Genomic DNA, 25,694 nt, shown 5'->3' on the forward strand with positions numbered 1-25,694 from the left:
GTGTAACAAGGCTGACGCAGGAGTCTTTGCAACCAAACATGAAGCACTACCTTTTTCTGCCTTTTCTAACACAACACATAATGTCAGTGTACAAATAAAATTCATGAATACTTAAGCCCTTAGATACACTCTAGGATGTTTTTAATCCCAAACCAAACGTTATTTCTGCCATGTTATCGGATTCCCGTTTCAGATATACAGAGTTCAAATGGTAATAAGTCTTGTTTTACCCCCATTAACATTATTGGATATTCAGCTCAGTTCTGGTTTATGTTGTAATGTGCTCTTGACATGGTTTTAAACCCCATTTAGGCAATCCAGTGGTCCCTTCTTTATTGAAATATGACAGCATCATGCTGTAAATACTTTCCTAGCACAATGGATTCTAATCCCAACAGAAATGACTGGTGCTTCATTAAAAAACAACGGAATCACCTGCTTTTTATTTTCAGTGGTTGGCATCTATGTTTTCCTCATACTTTGTTGCTTTTCTCAAATTTAGTAAAATTTTAAAAATTTATTCTTAATCAACATATGTTCATCTCAACCAAATAAATAAATAAGCACATAGTAGGACAGAGATCATTATATTATTGTCCTCACAGGAGAACTTTCTGATAGCTATAAACAATAAAACAGTGAACTCTAATTCAAGATATTTTCTCCATCAGTCACTAACCCAGTCCTATTGGAACTATGTATTCCTTTCATACCTCACACAGGCTATTAGTATTCTCAATAAAAAATATAGTAGTCTTGGAAACCACAGCAAATTAAATGGAGAGAACTGTACATTAACAGCAATCTGGATAGTAACATGCGTCTGTAGTCTGCAGATGCCTGTGACAGGACTGTACTTCACTACAGTATGTAATGTCAAAAAGAGAAACCCACTTATATATTATGTATTCAGAGTCAGAAAGCTTTAAAGTCAGAAGGGAAATGTGACCCTGCCAATTTCAACCCCACCATGTCATGGAAGAGGGCAAAGAGCTAGGGAAGGGAACTGACTTGCCTATGATCACAGAACTGAGGAGGGACCTCATTGGGGCAGCAGCCTAGAAGCCTTGACCAATTTCATAAGTGTAATGCTTATGTTGGCTAAGACCATAAAATGCCCACATGCCTTCCTATTGTGGAGAAAATTCTCTTAAAAGGAAGACTGAAATGTTTAAATCTACACATCTTCAACTTTGCATAATATCTTTTTACAAAGTCTGAATCAATAAGGCATGGAATCTATTTGCAGCTTGATCCTCTCAAAGAGAATTAGATACTAAAAACAAGCAAACCAAAAACTTAACAAATAGTCAACTGATTTATTAGAGAACTAAAAGAGGTCACTGGATTGAGAGTTGCCATGACAACTGTCAGGCAAGAATGAACAGAGGTTTGTTCCTAGCTATCTCATTGTCTAAGAGCTGGGAATTAGGCTCACCACTCCACCCCCTGCCTGCTTTCTCCTCTCTGACTCTCACTTCCTTCCCTGACAGCCCACATTCTTCCATATCCATCTCCATACCATGCAAAGAAATAGCCTCTGTTAGGCAGAACACAAGGGAAGCAGAGATTGCCTCATACCAGCAGTTACAATCAATAAGAATGCTCAAGTGAAACAAGTTGCCACTGCATTGTGAAGCTTAAAGCAGAAAAAAGTAAAGCTCTAATACAAAATGTAAGAAAGGCCACTATTTTAACAAAAATTGTGTCTTTTTTAAATGCTAATTTGCTACTTATAAATTAGCATTTTCAATAACAAAATGCAGTAATATGACAATCTTTTACTAGCATTAACTTATTTGCCCATTGCTCACTAAAATTCCTAAAACTAACTTTAGACTTGTACCTGGATTTGAAATAAGTCCCTCAAAATAAAGATCCAGCATCCCAAACCTGAATCATATAATTTTCATCATTTGACATTTTATGTTCATACTTCGTTGATTCTTTATAAAAAAAGAAAATCTTCTCTGCTGGTTTTCAAGTTGAGCACCCACTAGGGAGGGATGATAATTTTCTCTGACTGGCTGATTATGGCAAAGGTATAACGATATGAAGGGCGTATTACAAAACAAAATGCTGACACTGATTTTGACCCACTTCAAGTCAAAAAGTAAATTTTGTTTATGACTAAAATTGAAATAAGCCTGTCAGGGTAGCATATATAGAAACTGAGTAACTGTATTGGGGAAAAGTTGAGTACAGCCAGTCACAGCTCCCTACTTCATGTCTTCAATCTCTATTAAATACCAAGCTGAGGGAGATAAAGTTTTAAAACTTTGTATAGTCACATACAAAGGAAATTTATTCTTCCCTGGTCTGATTCTCATCTTCTCTGCTTAGTGTCACAGCCTGTGCATTCAAAATCAAAGGAACCCTTTGCACGTGAAAAGAAATGCCAAATTACTTACATAAACAGAGCATTCAAGTTATGCATGAAAGGCTTTCAACGCTCACAACATGGACAAATGTATCTCTACAAATCTGGACAGCATTTAGAAAAACAGGAGATACTGCATTTATATCAATAGTTTGCCATTGGGCTGTAGACACATTAGTTTGTCCAACTATCAACATATGAATAAAGTAAAATTGTACTCTGGTACCAAAGAGAAACAGGATCAAATCAAGTTGGGTATTGAGTAGTACTCTTAGTGAAAAGTGACAGAAATCACAGTCCAAGCAGGCTTAAGTGAGGAAAAAAATTAAATTTAAAAAAGGAAAGAAGCTTCAAAGGCAGGAAAGAAAGAAGGAAGAAAGGAAGGAGAAAAGAAAAAGAAGATGTAAAAGAAAAAGAAATCAATTGACCCATATAACTCAAGAAGTAGGGAAGTAGGGAATCGTCTTTCTCTACATCCTACAGGGAAGTAGAATGCACCATGCAATCATCATTAATCAGTGTCTCTCCTTCACTCTACTCTGTTTCATCCCAGGCACTGGGGAAGAGCAAGCTGAGGACAGGCTCTCCAGACCCTACCTACTCTGAGGTTTCGGATCCAGCCAGGAAATGTGAACATCTTTTTCTCAGATACCTCAAGAAAAAATCTCATTGTTTCTAATTGGATACTGTAACTAGTTCTGAACCAATCAACATGACCAGGGAACTAGGATGTGCTAACAGGCTGAGACCTGGAGTGGACAAAAACATTTGAGAGTGGCTAGGATTACAGATGACCTTTGAGAGGTGAGGACAAGTCAGGGTTTAGAAAGAAGCTGTCCTAATGCTAAGGATTACATATTTCATATTGATTGTATTTCATAATTTCCCTGGTGAATGTTAAATCATTATTTAAAATTCAGCTGTAATGTTTTGTACCATGTGCACTGCAGAATACTACAGACAATGGGCAGTGCAATGATAAATATGATACCATTGATGTTCTATGGATCTGGCAAAGTGGGGCACCAAATTTAACACAAATGGTGCAGAGTCCACCTGCACTGTTAGGTGGACTGTAACTATAAAATAGAGTTTACAAACAACTTGAGAGGCCGGGAGTGGGTGGAGTGTATACAGCATGTATTAGTATTTACTGTGTTCATCCCTCTGATCAGTTAGTTCAGAGATTAGAGAAGATGATAAATCAGCAGATACTGGTGTGGTCAGGAAAAGCTTCATAAAAGAGGCAGGGCTTTGTAGGGCAGGCAGATAGTTAACCTGAATGAAGGGATGTGACTAAGAACAAAGCCAAAACAGTGTCTCTGGGAACCATTTTTAAAACTCTGACTTAGGTCTTATGTCCATAAAGTCTTAATACAATTGTCAAAGGGATTCATTACTTTCTCATAAAACAATCAGCCTGTCCTTCTGCCTTAAAGATTAAGTCTATCAGAACTGCTTTTTACCAAGCCATGATGATTATTGCCTGAGTTGCCTTTTTGCTTTGATGGGTCTTCTGTGCTCAACTGAGGATAAGGCATATTTATCTTGTAAAGTTCACCCTCTCTTATAGACAGAGGACTCAAATTGATAGCCCTGCCTTTCTGGTTATATAGACAGCTGTTCACCTATGCTAAGCCTTACCCATCATTCCAGATTGTCCAGCCTTCCCTTACTATTGTCAGAGTCAACACTGATAGGGCATTTGAGATAGACGAGATTGGAAGGCAATGATAACACCAAATATTTCTACCTAAATTTACCAGACATTCAGATGGACTAATGATTTGACAGTGTTGGTGATGGGCAAGCTACTTCCAAATATCTCACCCTAATTTCATAAAATGATGGCAGGATCTGGCTGTATTTTTTCCTGCCCAGGATCCAATGCATAATTCACAGAACCAGGAAGCCACAGCAAACTGCAGAAATGTATTGCATCCACACTGTTTCCTCTTTATCTTTAGAACCACCTTGATGATGGATATTTCAATTGTGTTAATCAGGGATTATACTGGTTCAAGACCCAGATCAATATGAAGTGCATCTGATTTCAATACTACTGAAAACCAGGTTGGACTGAAAGAGCTGACAGAAAATAAAAATCGATATTTGTTTTCCTGGCTTTGCATGAGCTTTGGCAGAGGAGAGGAGTACAGTCTTTAAAAAAAAAAAAATTGAACCGCAATCTGATTTCCATCATTTCAAACAGTGAATAAAGTAAGACCTGATATTTAGAAACTTAATAATTTCTTCTCCTTCCAGCTAGAATACTTGAGGTTTTCTGTAAAATATGGCTAACTTACTTTAAAACTCTAGTAGAGGAAGTTCAAAAAGAAAAGCTCAAAATACCTAGAGATGAACTCATTGTAGATATTCTATCTCCTGAGACTCCAATTCTATTAGTGTCACACTAGTTGACAGTATAACCAACTTACTGTAAAATTGCTTCAGGTTAGATTTTTTTTTTTGTGATTTCATATCAATTACCCAAATCTTATTGGTTTCAGTGCACATTTGTAAATGGAAACTAACTTGTAGTGCCATTGTGCTGTGGTGTGAACGTGTCCTTTTAAAAGGTCATTTGTTGAATATTTAATCCCCAGTGCAACAGCGCTGAGAGGTGGGACCCTTAAGAGGTAAATGGGTTGGTCAGGAGTGGTGGCTTATGCCTGTAAGCCCAGTATTTTGGGAGGCTTAGGAGGGCAGATCACATGAGGTCAGGAGTTCGAGACCAGCCTGGCCAACATGGTGAAACCCAGCCTCTACTAAAAATACAAAAAAATTAGCCAGGCCTGATGGCAGGCGCCTGTAATCCCGGTTACTTGGGAGGCTAAGGCAGGAGAATTGCTTGAACCCAGAAGGAGCAGGTTGCAGTGAGCCAAGACTGCACCACTGCACTCCAGCCTGGGCAACAAAAATGAAACTCCATCTCAAAAAGAAAAAAAGAGAGGTGAATGGGTTAATGTCTTGACCATGGGAGTGGGTTGGTTTTCAAAGGAGGGGGTTCCTAATAAAAGGGTGAGTCTGTCCCCCTTTTCTTCTCTCTCTCATGCATGGTTGCTTGCCCTCTGTCCTTCCACCATGGGGTGATGCCCTCACACGAAGGCCCTCACCAGATGTGAGCCCCTTGACCTTGGATTTCTCAGCCTCCAAAACAATACAAATAAATCTGTTCTTTATGAATTACTCAGTCTCAGAAATTCTATTATAGCAACACAAAAGAGACCAGGACACCCTGCTTATCCTATATGGTCAGCTGAATCTCCCCATGGCATTCAGGTAGACTGACATATTCCAGATTTAGAGTATTATGGTCTCCTCCATTGTTCCTCACTTGGACAGATGATGTGTCCTGGTAAAACATGTATTTTCCAAAAGGAAGTTGGAGATTTGCCGTATGAAATCTTGAAGCAGCATTCTCTCAGGAGGATGCAGAGAGGAGGACAAAGGAACAACGTTCAGAGCTGAGAGTTTTGGCCACTAGAGACCCCTTTGTAATAGCCAGTGCTTTGGTTCTCTTCCCTTGACCATGGTAGCAGCCACACTTAACAATTCAACTTAAATATTTGTTCCTGAGGCAATCATCTTCTGAGGAGACTAGTTGCCCAACATAACTAGATATGTCTTTCAGCCTGTGTGCGAGGGCTACTCCATACGCACACTTTCAGGGAGCTTCATGCAGTGGTAACATCATTGACTGCGTAGAGAAGAACTGCTACCTGAAGCACTGAGCAGGGACCCCACTCATCTATGTGAGCGGAGGCACTCAGTGGAGCTGACAATCTTGCAGAGATACAACCATATCCTGGAACTAACTCAGAGTTGAAATGAGAAAAAGAGAAATAATCTTGAACGTGTAGGCTCACACTGGGGGTGATTTGACAGTGACAGCTAAGAGCTACACCAACCCAGTATTTCAAAATGTTCACGGAAATATAGGAAATTATAATGACAAGAACATATACTTCTGCTTCTTGACTACGGCATGTCACACCAAGGAAATAGTGCAACAGAAGCATGAAGGATAAAGACAAAAACCTGATTCACATACAGTTCTCTATGATGGCAAAAAAAAAAAAAAAAAAAACCTCATATATGTCCCAAATTCGGAGACTAGCTAAATTATAGTCTCAAAGTACCCAAGATTATTAAAAAGCAATTGAAACTAGGATTATATTGTTAACAGAAGCAAATTTTTATGATGACATTCTGAAGTCAAAAGAGAGTACAATACAAAATAGTATAAATTTTAGGACTCTAATGAATGTACTGAAAAGTAATATATAAAAATGAAAACTGTATGAGATTTTAAAAAATATTAAATGTGCCCTTACTAGTATTACAAATGTGTCTTTTTTGTTTTTGAGACTGAGTCTGGCTCTGTCACCCTGGATGGAGTGCAGTGGCGCGATCTCAGCTCACTGCAACCTCTGCCTCCTAGGTTCAAGCAATTCACCTGCTTCAGCCTCCCGAGTAGCTGGGACTACAGGCACATGCCACCACGCCCAGCTAATTTTTGTATTTTTAGTAGAGACGGGATTTCATCATGTTGGCCAGGCTGGTCTCGAACTCCCGACCTCAGATAATCCACCCGCCTTGGCCTCCCGAAGTGCTGGGATTACAGGCGTGAGCCACCACACCCAGCCATAAATATGTCATTTTAAATTAACAAATGGTCCAGGCACAGTGGCTGAGGCCTGTAATCCCAGCACTTTGGGAGGCCAAGGCAGGTGGATCACCTGAGGTCAGGAGTTTGAGACCAGCCTGACCAACACAGCGAAACCCCGTCTCTATTAAAAGTACAAAAAACAACAACAACAAAAAGAACATTAGCCAGGCATGGTGGTGCATGCCTGTAATCCCAGCTACTCGGGAGGCTGAGGGAGGAGAATCGCTTGAACCTAGGAGGTGGCGGTTGTGGTGGGCTGAGATCGCACCATTGGACTCCAGCCTGGACAACAAGAGCGAAACTCTGTCTCAAAAAAGAAAAAAAAAAAAAAATTAACAAATGGTGTAAAGGAGAGGTTGTAAGAGAGAAAACAAGTTTGCTAAAGATAATATTCCTCAAAGAGACACCAAAATTATCTCTACCCAGTACCTAGACAAATGGAAGCCTTCAGTTCACAGAAGGAAAGGCTAATCTGTATCCCCAGGTATGAGCCATCTGTAATTCAAGGAATGCTGTGAGCTCATGTAGTTGCACCACTCAGGCTGGAGACAAACAAACACATCTTCCTTAAATTACTTCTGAGACTCCTCCCTATAATGTACATGATACTTAATATTATAGCAATTGTGTATATTACTTATAAAAATATAAATATATTCATATCATAAACACGCAAAACATTGTATCAATAGGTATATATGGGACAGAGCCAAACACTCTTCAAAGACTGGTGTCCAGGAATGGATACAGTGCTACTGCACATCATCAAAAAGTAGCCTTAAGTCATGTGTGTGAGTGGTATTTAAGAGTTTCATAATCAGCCAGGTATGGTGGCTCACACTGGTAATTCCAGTACTTTGGGAGGCTATGATGGGAGGATCGCTTGAGTCCAGGAATTTGAGAGACAGTGTGAGCAATGATTGTACCACTGCACCCTAGCCTGGTGACAAAGCAAGACCCCGTCTGAAAAAAAAAAAAAAAAGAATGTCATAATCAATAAAGTAATCAATAAGGTTATCATATTCAGACTAATAAAATTTTTAAATACATTCATGATAGTTTTAATTTTCTTTCTTTGCAATAAAAAGAGAACTGCACAAAAGAACAGAATAATATATTCGAAGGGTCAATTGGAGACCCAGGGCCTCCAACCAGAAGGGATCTTTGGAGGTTTTCCATTCAGGTGTCATTCCTTTGGGACTCTTTCAACTGCAGAAAAGCAATGAATTTTTCAAAAATCAGTGTTTGAAAGATTTTTACAGAAGTGACCACACCTTCCCTCATTCTGCATCTCTATTTTTTGTCAGGCTCATGTTTCCTATACATGGATACAGCCCCAAATCTGCAGTCTTTATTTTTTCAGCTGATCTTTATCCACAGAGTCATATTCTACCTTTCTGCCAGCCCCACAGACAACCCTGTTATGAACCCCAAATTTCCAAGACCCATCTCCTTTCCCCGGCTCTATCTAGCATAAGAGGATAACCTTAACACTTCCTTGACTCCCTACCTGGCAACTGACTACACCTCAGTGGACTTTAATTTCCTTCTTGTTCAAACCCTCAAAAATAATGGGTTTGAACTAGAAGTTCTTTATCATTTTAAATATTAGAGATTATGGTGCAATAGATACACAGGCTCATTATTTTAGGGAGAAGCTATGCTCAAACATTTAGATTCCTTAATTTTGCAACACAGTAATCCAGACTAGTGAGTGGGACATTTTTCTTACAACAACAAAGAGGAAAGCAAATCAAGCAGTACACATAAACAGTTAGGCCAATTTCTGTTAAGTATTTTAAATGGATGATACAACTTTAGGTTAAAATGAAACATCAAATATTTGCATTTAAAAAGATGTTTGACAGTTGTACCTTGGAAACCAAGTCTAAATTGAATTTATTTATTTATTATCACTTATTTTTTTTTTTTAGATATGGGCTCAAGCTATGTTGCCCAGGCTAGACTCAAAACGCCTGGACTCAAGCCATCCTCCTACCTTAGCCTCTCTAGCATTTGGGACTATAGGTGCATGGCACAGCACCTGGCTTGTTGCAGTTTTAAAAGCAAGGAAACTCAGCCAGTTCAAATCAGTAAAGCCATTCCTTATGTAAATAATGTGAATCATGTGGCACATGCACCCAGACCAAGACCATGCTGAGAAATGGCCCCACTGCCTTTCTCCGTGCCTCCAAATTACTTACATCATAAATACATAAGTAACTGGTAGATTGTATAAAGCAGACACTAAGTGCTAGAGACATTCTCAGAAATAATATCATACTTGGAAACAATGTAATTAAAATCCCAAATCTGAGGCAATAGCTGCCCTGCTTTTCAATTCAGATATATAACTACCTTACCTAGAAAGAATGTTAACCTAGGGTGACATCACTATAATCTATCATCTATCATTTTGGCATTTGCTACATGTTGAGTGAGGCCAGATTGTGGCAGTTAAAGAAACAAGGTAACTTTCACTCCCTACGATATTTCTACGTTTTTAGGGACCACAAGTGGAAAACATTCCCTGTAACTGGAAGGAAAAAAAAAAAAAAAAAAAAAAGGAGACAAAACATTTCTGTCTATGTAAAGTCCTCAAAATTAGTTCTAAATGAAGAAAGCTATCTTTGTGTTCTTGTCTGCAACAGATGATTCCATCACGGGTGTTTCTCCATTCTTCTCTACTCTTGGAATGTCAGATCTTGGGAGGCTCCTAAAGCCTTGAGTTCATATTTACAGAAGCCCCATCTAGGTTTAAATGGTGAGATGTCAGATCATCAAATATTCATGTCTATATACTTTTACACACATTCCCCCACAAAAATGTTCACGGTATAGGTCATTGATAATGGATTCCTCACTCCCAGAACTCCAGAAAACAAAACAAAGCAAAAATAATATTGCAGTGATGATTACTTGGAGAGTTTAGCTGAGAGTGAGGACCAGATCCCAGAACACTCAAAGCATCCTAATTCATAGAGACAGAAAGCAGAATACAGGTTACTAGGGCTGGGGATGTGGGGGAGGGAAGGAAGAAAGAAGAGGGACTTATTGTTTAACGGATAGAGATTTTGTTGATGATGAAAAAGTTTTGGGTATAGATAGTGGTGATGTTTGCACAGTATTGTGAATGTATCTAATGTCTCTCATGAATGGTTAAACCATACTTTTAAATGGTTAAATGATAAATGTTATCTATATTTTACCACAATTTTTTTAAAAGGTTAAAACAAAAAAAAGAAAAAGAAAACTGTGGCTTAGCAAAAATCAGAAATTGGTCTTCCTCATGCACTGTATTAAATATAGTAGCTTCCTCTGAAACTTAGTTACTCAATTAGCTCAGAGCAAGACATTTGGCAAGAGATGGGACAGGGATCACCAGGTTGTAGGAGCATGTGACAAGAGGGAAAAAGAGAAGTGAGGACCAGCTGCGGAAGGGTCTTGGCTCTGCCACATGGGAAGGTGGCAGAAGGAGGGTCTAAGATGCTGGGGTCACATAATGCAATCTATCTATAATAATATAGATTCATACCCTCATTCCTATCCCTCGCCCCCCATCCCCAATTAAAAATCTTGACTTAGCAACATTAACTGAAGAGATAAAGGGCAAACTATGCACCAAGAACCCAGGGTTGTTGAAGGCAAGGCAAAACCCTTAAAGTAAGAATTAACCAATTATATCCCATCTCCCTAGGAGATGCAAACTCAAATGCTCATAGTATCAGGAGGTGACATGAAGAGCCAAGCGTGTGTGAGCAGGATGTATGAGGATGGGGACTGGGATGGGAGCCACTGTGAATGCAGAACTCAGGCCTACACAAAGGCCATGCCGCTCTTCAACATCCTCTGTGGATTGCCTTGCAGACCTCCCAGTACTGACTGTTCTTTTGTGATTTCTCCAAAGAAAAAGGCATGCAAATTTTTCTATGAAATTGTTAGATTTTTTTGAAATTGAAAAATAAAACACAGCTTGATTTCTTTATTTATAGCAGCTTGATTCATAACCAAATAAATCTTTATTCATAGTTCCCAAAACTTGGAAGCAACCAAGATGTCCTTCAGTCGGAATCCAGATATAGGATACCTATATCTGGTGGTACATCCAGGCAACAGAATATTATTCAGCATTCTATCAAGCCATGAAAACATATGAAGGAAATTTAAATACATATTGCTAAGTGAAAGAAGCCAATTTTAAAACTCTAAGTACTGTAGAAATCCAACTCTGACTTCCTGGAAAAGGCAAATGCATGGATACAGTAAAAAGACCAGTGATTGCCAAGGGTTTGGGGGTGCAGAGGGATGAACAGACAGAGCACAGAGAATTTTTACGGCAGTGAAACTATTCTGTATTGGTGGGTGCATGTCATTACATATTTGTTAAAACCCACAGAATATACAAAATCTAGAGTGAACCCTAATGTCAACTATGGATTCTGGGTAATAATAATAACAAATATATCCCTCTGGTGGAGGATATTGATAATGGGGGAGGTGGTGCATGTGTGGGGGCAGTAGGTATATGGGAAATCTCTGTACCTTCCTTTCAATTTTGCTGTGAACCTAAAACTGCTCTTAAATATAAAGTCTAGGCCAGGCACGTTGGCTCATGCCTGTAGTCCCAGCACTTTGAGAGGCTGAGGCGGGTGGATCACCTGGAGTTCGAGACCAGCCTGGCCAACCTGGTGAAACTCTACCTCTACTAAAAATAGAAAAATTAGCTGGGCGTTGTGGCAGGCACCTGTAATCCCAGCTATTCGGGAGGCTGAGGGAGGAGAATCACTTGAACCCGGGAGGTGGAGGTTGCAGTGAGCCGAGATCACGACAGAGCGGAACTCTGTCTCAAAAAAAATAAAATTAAAATAAAAATAAAGTCTATTATTCATAAAGAATTCATTAATTAATACAACACGTTTTATCAACACATATACACAAACACACATATACACACATCTGTAGTAAAAATTTGATGAGTGCACCACTGTTTGTAAAATCCAGGCAACTCAAGGGAAGTCACCAACCAAAGCCTTTGCTATGTCCTTTCCCCAGGCAACCTAATCACGATCTGTTTGTGGCTAGTACAGGAAATGCCTGGGATGTTCTGTGCAACTTAATTTCTGCAAAATACTTATGAGCCCCACACCACTAGACAGCATTTGTTTTGCATCATGAAATACTTCTATCTCAGTTTAAAAAATATTAGCACTTAAAGATGTATTATGCCTTCAGGAGAAATAATTGTTAAGGTTTTGGGAATAGACCTTCACACTTCTTTCTCATTTCCTGTGGCTTTAAATAAGGTGTATGCCTGTAATCCCAGCACTTTGGGAGGCCAAGGTGGTCGGATCACAAGGTCAGGAGATCGAGAGCATCCTGGCTAACACGGTGAAACCCCGTCTCTACCAAAAATACAAAAAATTAGCTGGGCGTGGTGGCGGGCACCTGTAGTCCCAGCTACTCGGGAGGCTGAGGCAGGAGAATGGCGTGAACCTGGGAGGCGGAGCTTGCAGTGAGCCGAGATCATGCCACTGCACTCCAGCCTGGGCGACAGAGCAAGATTCCATCTCAAAAAGTAAGAATAATAATAATAATGATAATGTGTAGAGCACTCCCCACAAAGAGCAATGAGTTAGCATTCACCTTCATCTCCTATTTTTCATTTTTCCTGGACAATCTTTCCTACTCTGAGGAAAACTGGAAAACCACCTATTAGGATGTAGATCATTGTCCTCCGTGACCTAAAAGTGAAGACAAGAGGTAGCACACACACCACACTCACATAACAAGAGTAGGTAGATAGAATAATTCAAAAATTTTTTTTTTAATTTTTAACTTTTTTTGTATTTAGAGAGACAGAGAAAGAGAGAAAGAAACAGTGTATGGATCAGCCGCCATTTAGCATATTGACCACCATGCCTTGTCCCAAGGGCTCAATTGGAGATTGCTGGCTTCTCTCAAAGACAAAGTAAGAGAAATAATTGAGAGAAAAGCTGCCTAAAGAAACTGAAATTGCTCCATGCCTCTTAGCTCTATACCTGCTATGCCTGGAGGCCACTAGATGCCAAACATATTAGAACTTAAGTTTGGCCTTGAATAATTCCTTGCATTAGGTTATTTCTGTTATAATTTCTTTCTAAATACATAGTCTCAATAAACAAAATCATGAAAAATTAATTACACCATCTAATGTAAAAGTTATGTTGGGAACACAGCCCATTACCCATCATCTAATGCTCCCTATAGAAAGACGTGTATGAGATTTCTTTAAACTTCAAGATGTTTGCTTGCCCTTAGGAATTGGTCAAATCCTTCTTTTAATCATTGAGATCATTTCCTCTCCCGTTCCTGTGCCAACCCCTACTTCTTCCAGAAAGTATAAGCCAAGAGCAAAGCTCTAACAGAACTTATAGTTACAAGAGATGGAAGCATGTTTATTTTTTTACCCCAAGGGATATGAAATTAGCGGTTATCTAAAATATCTAAAACTATACCTTGCATGAAATGATTTTAATATTTGTTAAACTGAGTGGAATTTATGACTTTTCCAGGAATTACAAAATAAGCACTTGGAATGAAAGCACCACCATTTAAAATGAATTTAATTAAGGGTAATTAATAACTTAATTCAAAGATATAATGACATTGAGACAGATTAAGTGTGAAAGAGTGCTGATGATTTGTTTTTCCTGAATCTCAAAAAACTAATGTGCAATGAGCACTATTTTCTATACAGCAAATAAATGTAGACATTAATATTATTACAGAAGTGAAAAATGGCTGATGTGTGTTCATGCTGGCTCTAAAATCATATTTTGACTTATTAAATGGAAATATCTCTAGTTTTCCATTATAAATGGCTGTGTTATTTGCTATCATTTTGCCAAAATTTTATTCTAGGGTTGCAGTCTCATAAGAATCATAGAAGCATAGATCAAAAAAACAATGAGGATTTATCTACCCAGTAAGTCCAGCATCAACATGCCTTTTTACAGATGAAGCAATCAAGGACACATGGGCCAGTCATCCTGGAGGCAACTCAATGCAGGTATACTGGTTAATTTGCCTTGCTATAGAGGAATACCTGAGACTGGATAATTTATTAAGAAAAGAGGTTTGCTTGACTGACGGTTCTGCAGGCTATATGAGAAGCATAGTGTCAGCGTCTGCTTCTCGTGAGAGCCTCAGGAAGTTTCCACTTATGGCAGAAGGTAAAGGGGAAGCTGGCATGTCACATGGGAACAGAGGGAGCAAGAGAGAGAAGAGGAGGTGCCAGACACCTTTAAACGAGGAGCTCTCCTGTGAACTGCCAGAGCTAGAACTCACTCATACCATGGGTATGGCACCAAGCCATTCATGGGGAACCCACCCAACCCCATGATACAAACACCTCCCATTAGGCCCACCTCCAACATTGGGGATCACATTTCAACACGAGATTTGATGGAAACAAGCAACCAAACTATATCAACAGGTTTATTCCTGAGTCATCCTACAAATGCTCTTTCTGTTGCTCCACAAAGTAATAATCCAAGGAGAAATCAAATGGATAATGAGAACCAAAATAATCATAGTGAAATGTACTTGGTAAAGGTAGATATAATCAGAGCTGGATGACTGAGGACAAGATCTTTCTCTGTCTTACTTATATTCACAATGAGGGCGTGCGACTACAGTTATGCGGGACACAGTTCATGTTTGAGCATCAACCCTGACACATTTTACTTAAGACCTGCACTGTGAAGACTTAGCAAGGAAGTGAAGGAGGGCTCTGACTGATTATCGATGTCTGTCATGTATTGTTGCCCTAACTAGAATAGAAGATGTCTTCCATGTCCGGTACTCCATTGGGCAAGAAACATACAATTTTGACACAGCTTTAATAGGATGCAATGTGATGTGGACCCCTATCGTTTCATTTAGAATTCCCCTCCCTCCCTCAGTCTTTTTGCTCATTTCCTAGTCTTCTTTAAATGATTTTTTTTAACTATGTTTACTTTTTTTTCCTCCCATTCCATTATGACTTTCAGAAATTTCATTCTCCCTCCATAATTCCAATGAAAAACCACTTAATTCTACTCTCTGTTCAAGCCTGGGCAACTGTTCATTTCAGATTTCCTTATCTGAAATTATGTTACCCTGTTGCCCCAGACATGTCATTTCCTGCTGGACTAGGGCCACTTTAATGTCTCATTACACACACAGACACACATTCTCACACACACAGCATACACTTCGAAAAAATGGAAATTACAGAACGTATAAGGAAAATAAAAAATCATTCATACATCTAGCTATAAGGTAGTTTTTAATATTAAATAAAATTGCAATCATGCTTCATATACTATCCTTCCTTTCTCCCCAGTCACACTCCTTTCTGTTTTTTCACATTACATGATGAAGCACACCTGAAAAATCAACCCTTTGAAGAAAGGGCTGACCATGAGATTCACAGAACTGGTTTGTCCTTAAATTTATTAAACATGCTAAATCTTCATTTTTCTATCTGTATATAACCAAATAGTGAGAATAAAATATTGGATATGAAAGACTGCTAACTTTCCCAAAATGATCACAAAACCAAAAATGTATAAAATGTATCCATCAAAATCTGCAACTTGGTACTATCAAAGACACAAAAATAAAGTCTACAAAAACCACATACTGCCACATACACAACACATAACAAAGTTATAATACCTGGAAAACATAAAGAAGTCCAACATATACCTAAGAAAATCTAAGAGCAAAATGAATAAATGTCATGAACAGGTATTTCATGAAGAAAACAAGTTTCTAAGCAGTGTATGAAAAGATCTTGAAGTTCAAACCATGCAAATCAAAACAAGTTTATATCGCTAAGCATCAAAATAGTGACATTTAAATTCATTCATCGATTCAACAGACAATGATCAAAGGCCAACTCTATGCCAAGTATGATGCCGAGCACAAAAAAAGTGATGAAGACCCACTGCTTTTGAGGATTTGGGAAGGAGAATTTCATATACTGCTGGCAAAAGAGAGGTTTGATAAAGTCATATTGGAGGACAATGTGGCTGAATTTATGAACATTTTAAATGATTTTTAGTTTTTGGTGTAGGAGGGGACAGGGTCCAGCTCTGTCTCCCAGGCTGAAGTACAATGACAGGATTGCAGCTCACTGCAGCCTCCAATTCCTGGGCTCAAGAGATCCTCTTGCTTCAGCCTCCTAAGTAGCTAGGACTACAGGCACACACTACTGTGCCCAGCTAATCTTTTTTTAAAACTTTGTTTGTAGAGAGGGAGTCTGGCTATGTACCTCAGGCTGGTCTCAAACTCCGGGCTTCAAGAGTTCCTCCCACCTGGGCCTCCCAAAGTGTTTAGAACAATTACTCCAAGACACTCTTATCTTTTGTCTAGCCTGCTATGGTAGCCTCTCCAATGAGATTTCTGCTTCCAATACTGCTATGCTATAGTCTATTTTTTCAGAAAAGCAACTACAATTATATTTTAAATATAAATGAGATCATGTCACATTTCGGCTCAAAACAATCCAATGAGTTCCAACCATTCTTAGAGTAAAATCCAATGTTTCTACTATCTCACTTTCCTCTCCACTGTTATTTCCTACCAGCCTTTGACTACATCTCCACTGGGATCGCCAATCCTCTTCCACTGCCCATTGCACTCCAGTCACTCATCCCCTAAGCACAGCAAGGATGATTCTGCCTTAGAGCCTCACGTGGAACACCCCACCCCAGAAATTCAGATTCTTTCATTATATCCAGACCTCTGTCAAATCTTTTCATACTGGCCATCTCTGAGCGCCCTGACAGCAGCCATGTTGTCCTTCATTCCCAAACCCTGCTGTTTTTTTTTTTTTCCCAGAGAACTTATCACTATTTGATGCTATGCTGCTGTATCTCTTTGTTTTCATATTTTACATACACACATACTCACAAAAATAAACTCATTTACTTATCGATTGTCTGATTTTGCCACTGGTATTTAAGTTGCAAAAGTACAGGAATTTGGTTTAATTTGTTCATGACTAAATCTCTAATTCTAAAACCATGTCTGACATAGGAGTAAATGTTTCATAAAATTTGTTGCATGTATGAATGAAGTAATGAATAAATTTCAAGTACATGTACTATTTAATTCAACAATTCCAATACTAGGAAACTATCGTAAAGAAATTACATTTGAGCAATATTTGCGGCATTAATTACAGCATTCTAAGTAATAGTAAAAAATTAGGACAAATATATTTGTCTACCAATATGGAAGACACCAGATAAATTATAGCACATCCCTATTATATAATATAAATGGTACCATGAAAATGGCAAAAAAGAGAATGAGGTAGATCTATATGATCTAATAGGGAAAGAGCCCCAAGTCATTGTCAAGTGAGACAAAAATGTAGGTCACTGGCACAGATATCATTCTGAAAATCTGATAATGGATATAAAGTGCCATATTTTATATGCAGAATGTCAAAATAACACTGTATATAAAAGAAATCAGCAAGAACATCTCACAGAATTTGTGACAGATGTTATATTTCTATACCCTGATTAATGCCCTGACAGACCTATGAGTGTCATCAAATGACAGGAGTCCTTCCTTGCTGTGTCATTTTCTGGCTGCCTGATCTCATGTATCTCAGAAGTGAAAATTTCCTAATATTTTCAGGTAGTCTGCTCCAGGGTTTATCTTAAGAAGTAGTGAAACTGTCCTTTATTTTGTTGTCACTTGTACACATTTTCCATTGTTCTACCATTTTTCAACTTAGGAAAAACAAAATTTCACATAAGGGATCACATCCCTTATTTTTTTTTTTTTTTTTACTCCTTTCTAATTTTATAAAGATGTGTTTACAATAGAGGCCCAGTGTGGTGGCTCATGCCTGTAACCCCAACACTTTTGGAGGCCAAAGTGAGTGGATCTCTTGAGACCAGGAGTTCAAGACCAGCCTGGGAAACATAGTGAGATCCTATACCTACAAAACAATTAAAAAATTAACTGGTCACTGGTCACAGTGGTGTGCGCCTGTAGTCCCAGCTACTCAGAAGGCTGAGGAGGAAGGCTCACTTCAGCCCAGGAGCTGGAGGCTGCAGTGAGCCATAATTGTGCCACTGCACTCCAGCTTGGGCCATGGAGCAAGACTCTGTCTCTTAAAAAATAATAATAATAAAACAAAAATATAAAAAATGTGTTTATAATAAACAAATCAGAAAAGAATAAAATCATGAAGCAAAAAAAAAAGTCATCTATAATCTCAACCCCAAGAGATAACTACTATTAAAATTCTTGTGTATGTATTTTCAGCAAATTTCAAAGTATGGATACCAACATACTCTCTGTGTATCTGGAGCATGCTCTATAAGCAGAGCAAATATTTATTTCACCAAAGTCCTATAAGCACTTTCTCAAAACATTAAATATATATGAAAACAAATTTTATCCTGCTACTTGAATTCTGTTCTAGTTTACGTATACAATATTTATCCTATCAATCACTCATTGGCTTATAACATTTACTGGTTACTGAAGTAGATGCAAACCATCTAGCTATGGCCTCTCCCGTTAAGTCAGGGAAGAAAGATGCTGAACAAGCAGTTATCCCAAAGGCAACCCTCTTCTTTCGGTGACTTAAAATCACACTTCATGTTTCTCCTTCTTCATACCTTTAATCCAGTCTTTCAGAAAGTCCTGTTGGCTCTATATTCAAAATATAAACATACATTTTTAGGTGAGAAAAGTAAGTACAGTACAGTTTATATTATATACAAACATGTTTGGGTAAGAAAGGGAGACAAAAGTTAGCATAATCCATTTTATGCCTTCCTTTATTCACACACACATACACACAACCTACAGGAGTAGACATATACATATAAAGAACCATTGGAAGAACAAATAGGTAATTAATAAAATAGGATTCAGAAGGACTGGACTGTGTGTACACACTTTTAAAATAATTTTGACTTTTGAATCATGTAAACATATGGCTTATTAAAAATAAAATTAAGACATTGAAACAATATAAAGTTTTCAAGTATATCAACCAAACCCTTTCCTACTATCTCCGCCCTTACTACAACAGCTCATGTTCCCAACGTCTTTTTCCTTTATTATTACAATAGCTTCTTAAGTGGTCTCCTTGGCTCCACAGCGTCCCTTCAGCCAATTCTTGACACAGTGTCCAGAGTGATGATGTTGAAATGTAAGTAAAATAATGTCACTTCATCAACCAAGCCCTCCAACAGCTTCCCATCCCTTTCTGAGTAAAAAGCCCGCATCCTCACAATGGCCTATGGGGTTCCTTTCATTCTCTGCAACCTCTTCTCCTGCTATTCTGCCATTGGTTCTCTTTGCTCAGCAATAGTGTCCCTTTTGCTGTTATTCAAACACATCCAGCACACTCTCCCCTCAAGGCTTCCATTGTGCCCTTCCTCTGCCTAGGATGCCCTTCTCTCTGACATCAGCAGGCTTCTGTCCCTCATATCAGGCAAGTTTTGAATCACTTGTCACCTTATCACTAACCCCTCCCTAACACCCTACTTAAAATCACACTGTCCCTTCCTCCACCTAACTCTAGCATTATCCCCATCCTTGCTCAGCATTTCTCAATGGCACTTCTCACCATCTGATGCAAAACATGCTTTACTTATTATTTTTTCATTGAATCATCTGCTTCTCTAGTATGACAAGAATTTTCCTCTGTTTGCCCACTGCTGGATCACCTGTGTCTTCATGGGAACCCAACACACTCAGTAGGCACTTAATGGATATTTAGTTATTGAATCAATGAATGATAAAAATTAACATAAATTTGTGGAGACTTAAAAACTGAGTTTACAGGGTACTATGGGGGCAGAGTACACAAATCAAGTAGCCAATCCTCTATTGGTGGACATTACATTTATTAAAGATATTTCACCATTATAAATAATTATGTAGTAAAAATAACTGCATACATGTCCAAGTATTCTTTTGAACAATTTTACAAAGATAAAGTTTAGACATTATATTGGATAAGTTTAGACATTATACTGACTTGTGACATATTGCCAAACTGCCAATAAGGAAAGTTGTGCCTTTTTCATCACATAAACAATGGGGGTTACATTGTAAAAATATATTAATTTGATAGGCAAAAATATTGTTTTCATCTGTGTGGCTCTGAACACCAACAAGATTGAAATGTTTTTAAATGTTTCTTGGTAGTTTTTATTTCTTCTTTTGTGACCTGCCTGGTCATATCCTTTGTTCGTTTTTTTCCTATCATTTATCTTTTTCTTACTAAACTATGAGCTTTTATTTACCTAATATACTTATTCTGTAATTAATATGTCATTATTATTTTTCCAGTTTGTCACTTAAATTTAATTGTATTTATCTTCATTTGACACACTAACATTTAACATTTTTAAATTAAATTTATCAATATTTTCTGTTACAGTTTTTGACTTTGCTCCAATGACTAAAAAGGATTCACCCTCAAGGAAAGATAAAATTTACTCATATTTTCCTCAGGCTTTATTTTTTGACATTACAAGTTTAACTTAAGCCAGATAAAATAGCAAAACCCCTTAAATACCTTCTTTCCCTCCTCTTTTCTCCCTCCTTTCTTAAAAGGATGGGATTCTTTTTTGCATGAACTCAATTGACTCATTCACCCTGGTACCCATGAAAGGCCCCCTCAATGTGGAAAAAGTAACTTCAGAGGTGAGAAGAAACAGCTAGGAGGGGAGATAGAGAGATCACTCTGGGTCCCATCAGTCAAGCTTCCTGGCTTAGCAAGGAATTTGAAAGCAGCTGTTTTAAGTTGGACTTCAGCTAAACCTATGTGCTTATCTCTTAATTTGACCAACATATTTCTTGACACATGTAAAGCATGTGTTAGATCTACGATCTGTTATTTTCTTGGGTGATGAGGATTTTTGCAGATGGTGTTTAATCAAATATATTCACTCAGTAGAAAAATCTCTGAAGCATCACATGATTTTCCTGGATCTTGACAGACTATTAATAAGAGAGGCGAATCCTGTCACTGCACCAACACTTCACAGGGAAAAAAGCAGGTGAAGTTTCTGCTTCTTGTGACAAACAAGCTATGCTAACCATCCCATTTTTATTCTTAGTTTGTACCAATTAATTTACCAGAGCAGTTTTCTAAAAACTTATTTCAATATGAAACTTCTCTATCTATCACTATTAGATGATTTTTGATATAGGTTTTATACGTTTTCTACAATCCAGACTCCGTTTCTTTTTGTTTTCTTTGTGTGAACACCTTCAAAAATAAATACGAATTCAAATACCAATTTTAAATGAGTGACATAAGCTCAGATAAATCCTGGTTTGGAGTTGGCAGACATGAGTCTGAATCTTGTCCTGACGCCCTGTATGACTTTGGGTATTAGTATTTAAATTCTCTAAACCTCATTTTTCTCACTTATTAAAAAGGAGCTGACACTCTATACCTCACATGGCTGTTGGAAAGTTAAATACGCTCATGTGTGCCCGGTGCCTCACCCATTGTAAGAAGAGATGTGTAAGAAAACTTCATGGTCTAGAAACCAGGCGCCACCTCACAAGTCTCGACATCAGTACCTGTTATTTCACTGTGTCACGCTTTGCCTCTTTTCGTGTATCTGATACCTCGTGCATGCAGTTCTCTGAGGTCCAGCTGTTTTGCCAACATTAGATGAAGTCAAGCTTCTAAGAAACTCCAATGCAACCTGACGCCTATCCAATCCATCTGCACCCCCGTAGGCCTGCACAGCCATCTAAGCTGCTATTTAATGACATGCTCTGTGGTTCTGAAGACAGTAAGAAGGAGAATGGGTTTCTCTCTGGGCATGGGAAATATCATTCCAGGATTATAAATTCTCTGAAGCAATTTGTGTTTCTACTTACAGTTTTTAAAGCTCTAATCCAATTAAACTCTTCTGTGGACATACCGTTAACTCAAATACAATTCTTGTTTTGGTGGTTGACTTATTTTAAATATTTGCAAGATTCCACAGCGACTTATGGAAAGCAGTACTCAATGTCATTATATTTTCATAGCACCCGGAGTGATTTTTAAATACACAAATATGATTATTTCATTCCATACTTTATAGTCTGAGGATAAAGAACAAAATATGGTAGTGACTAACAAGCCCAGCTTGACCTGGCTTGGCCACTTAAATGACCTCATTTCTTCCCACTGCCTCTCTGCATTCCTGGAACACTCTCCCCCTTTCCCTGCCCGCTCCCTCTGGTGTCACCTCTTTCATCTAAGCAATTCATTTTCATCCTTTACATCTCAATTCTAATATTAACACCTTAAGCAAGCCTTCATTGAAACCCCTATTTATATGTTCTTACAGCACCCTGTGTTTCTTCATAATAGCAGTATCACAGCTTACCTTATACATTTATTTGTGGTTTTATGTGACTAGTAAATTTCTCAACTAAGCTGTACGCTTCTCAAGGGCAGGAAACGTCTATTTTGCACATCAGTACCTAATACAGAGCCTATCATGTAGCATGTGCTTGATACATTTTATTGAATAAAGGAGGGAATCAATGAATTTTTGTAAAAGTAAACATTTATAACCTTATTTTGCACATTTTTAAAAGATTGTGGATGCTACTGTCATCAGGCTTCTGTATCATGTGCAGTGGCCTTCGAAATAATGTGAGACACTAAATACTAACTGTTAAAAGGCATTCTAAACAGTTATGTTCTACTGTAAGCTGCAGTAGTTGTTCCTGCAATTCCCTCAAAGCTATAAAAAGGAAGGATGGTTTCTCCTTATTACATTAGTCCTGAAATCCCAGTATTTATAAACTATAATTCTATTGTTCTACACTCACCCATTCAGCCATTCTTCGATGCAGGAAACACTTGTCAGTTGTGTACTGTTCAAGAAGATCATTACTTAAAGGTAGCTTGAGGAGGAATGTAAGTCAGAAGGAAAAAGAGAAATACGCTTTGTTGTGATGAATACTGACATAAATTGTAGCAAAAATAAAAATTATAAATTTGATTTTTGTTTAGACTGAAAAGCAAATGCCTATATCCCTGAGGGCCATGCCATATGTCAAGTGAAACTTGCAAAGTGCTATTCAAAGGAAATGACAAAGATTGCTTTGAGAGCATTAAGATAATAAAGCAAGGATTCTTGAGTGGCTGCCTTCCACCACTCTGTGTGAAAAACAACTGTGTGAGGTCTAACAGTTCTGATTTAATGGTTCCTCTCTGAAAAACACAATAGCAATCCACTGGTGCTGTCAGCAGGAGTGCAAACAGACAGGCCAGGCGTGGTGGCTCACACCTATAATCCCAACACTTCGGGAGGCCAAGGCAGGCGGATCACCTGAGGTCAGCAGTTTGAGACCAGCCTGGCCAACATGGCGAAAACCCGTCTCTACTAAAAATATAAAAATTAGCCAGATATGGTGGCAGGTACCTGTAATCTCAGCTACTTGGGAGGCTGAGGCAGGAGAATGGCTTGAACCCGGGAGAGAATGCAGTGGGCGAGATTGAGCCTGGGGGATAGAGCGAGGCTCTGTCTCCAAAGCAAGCAAACAAACCAGGACAACAACAAACAGCAAATGGGGAACAAAAGTAGAGTGGGAAAATTTCTTTGCAATAATTAACATAAATGAATTTGAAAGAAAATACAATTCAGTCCTAATGCTTGTTTTTCTAAAGCATGAATTACAATAGTTGATGACTTCAAGGATAAATTTTCCTTGAAAAAAATATTCCACTAACTTCAAATTTTTGTCAATTGGGTTTGACAATGAAATAGAAGTGCTCCACTGTTTTGGGGTTTGTTATACTTGCCATTTTTTAAAAAAAAATCAAATTGAGAAAAATTCAACAGAATATAGTAAGAAACAAAATTTGCAGTTGTGTTCTATAAAGCCTCTTACTTTTGTATATTTAGGATTTAATAGCTACAATAGAAGGGCATTCTTGGGAGGAGTTACTCAAGTTACTTATATATGTTGATTCACACTAAAATGAAAATTGTCTTAACGAGTCTATGGACAAGGGTATCTACAAATTGAATCCAAAGAATTCTGACAGCCAATATGATAGGATTCATTAATCATGACTCAAAAAAAAAAAAAAGAATAGGTCTAAGTACCATGGGTGGTGAACTAGCTGGTGTCTTCCCAACATATGGCTGACCCCAATGTTTACCAGTCCTAAGAACATTATATTCACTGGTTTAGAGAGAATGGAAACATAAATGTTGCATTGACTTGCTTCAGGTCTTCGTGAAGTGAATCACTCAGGTGAGTACTCAGCAGACATGGATCTTATAGAAGTTTGAATATTGTGTGCTTGTAGGACCTCTGATAGTCCACAAAGCTTAGTATGCATGGTCCAGGCTCCAGAAAGCACATATTGCAGAGGCTCCCAAATGGGATACCAAGATGAGGGTCCCTTGCCTCTGCCTTCCCTGCAACAGTTAACCATAAGTAAAACAGAAAAGTACATAACAGTAAGAAATAACTTAGATTGCAAATCCCATAGGCATGTCTACAAATTTACTGATAGAGTGTACATTTACATGAAATATATGCACCTATGTACATTGAAAAGGTAATTTATGCATATATAATACGTGAAAATTAATACATATGAATATGTGTAGATGTATATTTACATTCTTCATTAATTAAATCATAAACACATTCTTGTACTAAGAATATTTCCAAGATGAGCGAACAAGACAATATTTGTTTTATAAGGTAGTTATTTTTTAGATTTTAGGCAAAATATAAGAAACTAAAAATTATATTTGAAAAATTAATATCCTCATTAACTTGTAAAAGACATGGTTAAATTAAAAATGAAACAAAATACCTAATTTTAGTTCATGTTCATTTCTTCTAATGATTATAATGCTAAAATGATAGCTTTTTAAAAGTAAAGGTTAAGACAATAATAAAAATGATGATAGCAATGGAAAACAGGCCTTTGCAAAATTTGCAAATTGAAATGTGAGTTTTGTTCCTGACATAGAAACTAGATTAAAGAGCAATTTGATTTATAATTTTTAACTACACAAAGAGTCGGGATATACAAATTCTTGAACAGATAATCAGAGACTTTGGATTGGTGGGAGGATCTTTTCTGGTTATTGCATCTAAAAACCCAACTAGGGATGAATCTGTTTGGCAAAATTCCTAAAATGTTCCTCCTCCTGCAAGGGTACATCTAGAGAAACAGAACACACTATCTGCTTTTTTATTTTCTAACTAGAATTTTTGATTATTAAAAACATTTTTCTTTATGTACTCTCTACTGATAACCCCAATGCAGTAGTCTATATTCTTCCCCCTTCTGTCAGTAATTCAGCAAATTTTTTTTAACATGTACTATGTGCCAGGGACTGGAGTCCTACACAATTAATTGAATTACTGTGTCACACTAAGAAAGCAGACAGTGAATCTTTCCCAGTGGCACAAACTGACACAATGTATATATCTTTCACTATATGTACTCTCATTCTACAAATGTTTGCTACAATGATATACAATAAATTTTACCTAAAAGTTATTATCAAACTCTAAACCCCACTCTATTTATACACATCAGTGAAAATGTCTAATTGCAGGCCAGACCTGGTGAGAGGAAGC

General features: G+C 37.9%; 1 protein-coding gene and 1 long non-coding RNA gene across 15 annotated transcripts in view; both read right to left on the reverse strand.

The window, feature by feature from the left end:
• The window catches only part of NRG3 (neuregulin 3), a 1,113,017-nt gene that overhangs the window by 900,115 nt on the left and 187,208 nt on the right, over positions 1–25,694 (reverse strand). The gene's annotated exons all lie outside the window — the stretch shown is intronic.
• LOC129048247 (uncharacterized) lies at positions 8,932–24,769 on the reverse strand. Its single transcript, XR_008510440.1, has 2 exons — positions 22,911–24,769; positions 8,932–22,172 (listed from the first exon to the last, which is right to left on the reverse strand). It is a non-coding gene; the product is annotated as an uncharacterized LOC129048247 (long non-coding RNA).

Source organism: Pongo abelii, chromosome 8 (assembly GCF_028885655.2).
Source record: "Pongo abelii isolate AG06213 chromosome 8, NHGRI_mPonAbe1-v2.0_pri, whole genome shotgun sequence".
Classification (NCBI taxonomy): Eukaryota; Metazoa; Chordata; class Mammalia; order Primates; family Hominidae; genus Pongo; species Pongo abelii.